We start from the raw sequence: 2,393 nt of genomic DNA, 5'->3' as shown, positions 1-2,393 counted from the left end.
TATATATATATATATATATTTTTTTGAGTTGGAGTCTCACTCTGTCGCCCAGACTGGAGTGCAGTGGCCACTCCCGGCCACCGCAGCCTCGACCCGCTGGGCTCCGGAGATCCTTCCGCCTCGGCCTTCCAAGTAGCTGAAACTACAGGCGCGCACTACCACGCCCGGTTAAATTTTTTTTGATTGATTGTAGAGATGAGGTCTCACCAAGTTGCCCAGGCGAGTCTCAAACCCGCAGGTTCAGGCAATCCCCTCACCTCAGCCTTCCAAAGCACGGCCTCAGGCTGAACCACGGAGCCCGGCCTGGGATTTATTTATTATTATTATTTTATTTTTACTTTTTTTTAGTTGGAGTCTCACTCTGTCACCCAGACTGGAGTACAGTGGCCGCTCCCGGCCACCGCAGCCTCGACCTGCTGGGCTCCGGCGATCCTTCCGCCTCAGCCTTCCAAGTAGCCGGAATTACAGGCGCGCGCTACCACGTCCAGCTGATTTTTTGATTTATTGTAGAGATGAGGTCTCGCCAAGTTTCTCAGGCGGGTCTCGAACCTGCGGGCTCAGTCAATTCACTCCCCTCGGCCTCCCAAAGCGCAGGATTACAGGCTGAGCCACCAAGCCCGGCCTGGGATTTATTTTTAACTTATCATTTTTGGAGGTCCCATAGAGATCTTTAACCTAAAAGTTAAGTTACCTAGATAATCTGCATCCAAATGCTTGTTTTCATTGATTAAAGTCTGCTTTAAAAAAAGAAAAGAAAGAAAATGGCATAAAAACATCTCTTGGGCAGCTTCAGTGGCTCAGCCTGTCATCCCAGCGCTTTGGGAGGCTGAGGCGAGTGGACTGCCTGAGCCCGTGGGTTCGAGACCAGCCCGGGCAACTTAGCTAGACCTCATCTCTACAATAAATCAAAAATTAGCCGGGAGTGGTAATGCGTGCCTGTAGTTCTGGCTATTTGGAAATCTGAGGCAAAAGGATTGTCAGAGTCCAGCTGGTCGCTGATGAGGTGGCCATAAGGGTGCCACTGCCCTCCAGCCTGGGTGACAGAGGAAGATGCCATCTCAAAAAAAGAAAGAAAATGACATAAAAACGTCTCTTGGGCAGCCAAGAACTCTCCCTCCATCGGGAATCTACCAGCTAGACCACAAGCAGGACTGGAAGGGGCGATGTCTGAGGCTTCCAGCAGTTCTGTCTTTCTGTAGCAGGTGACCCAAGGGGGCTCTAAGGCGTCCCTGCTTGCCCGCAGGACTGGACAAGGTGGACAGGAAGAAGACCTCATTCACAACTTGGCCCAGGAGGCTGGCCCTGCTGGTATCAATTGTGGCAAAACACACATAACACAGCTGTTTGGCTTTGTTTGCAGCCGGGATCTCCCTCTGAAGCCCAGGCTGGAGTGCAGTGACATGACCAAGGCTCATCACAGCCTCAACCTCCTGGGTTCAGGTGATTCTCCCTCCTCAGCCTCCCAAGGAGCTGGGACCACAGGTACCAGCATGCCCTGCTTTTCTTATTTTTTTGTAGAGATGAGGTCTCACTATGTTGTGCAAGCTGGTCTCTAACTCCTGGGCTCAAGCAATTCTCCTGCCTTGGCCTCCCTAAGTGCTGAGATGACAGGCGTGAGCCACCACGCCCAGCCTCATAACAAAATGTAAGCATTTGGGGGTAGACAATTCAGGGGCACTAAGTGCATTCACTACTAGGGAGGCTGAGGCGGGAGGCTCTCTTGAGCTCAGAAGTTTGAAACCAGCCTGGGGAACAGAGCAAGACCTCAATTTTCTTTTTTTTTTTTTTTTTTTGGAGTTGGAGTCTCACTCCATTGCCCAAGCTGGAATGCAGCAGCACACTCACAGCCACCCCAGTATGGACCTGTGGGACTCCAGCGATCCTTCTGCCTCAGTCTTCCAAGTAGCCGGAACTACAGGCGCACACCGCCATGCCCAGCTAATTATTTTTTTGAGTTGGAGTCTCACTCTGTCGCTGACTGGAGTGCAGTGGCCACTCCCGGTCACCGCAGCCTCGACCTCTGGGCCCTGGAGATCCTTCTGCCTCAGCCTTCCGAGTAGCCGTAACAACAGGTGCACACTACCGCCTCTGGCTAATTATTTATTTATTTATTGTAGAGACGAGGTCTCGCCAAGTTGCTCGGGTGGGTCGCCAAGGCGGGGGTGCTCAGGCAATCCACTCACCTCGACCTCCCAAAGTGCTGGGATGACAGGCTGAGCCACCCAGCCCGGCCTTTTTTTTTTCTTTAATTGAATTGTAGAGACAAGGTCTCACCATGTTGCCCAGGCTGGTCTCGAACCGGTGGGCTCAGGCAATCCTCTCGTCTCACTTTCCCAAAGTGCTAGGATGACAGGCTTGAGCCACCGCACCAGATCTCAAATTTTTTGAAAAAG

This window comes from Carlito syrichta, unplaced genomic scaffold (assembly GCF_000164805.1).
Source record: "Carlito syrichta isolate Samal-C Ts95f unplaced genomic scaffold, Tarsius_syrichta-2.0.1 Scaffold126587, whole genome shotgun sequence".
NCBI classification, from domain to species: Eukaryota; Metazoa; Chordata; class Mammalia; order Primates; family Tarsiidae; genus Carlito; species Carlito syrichta.
This window is presented reverse-complemented; position numbering follows the sequence as displayed.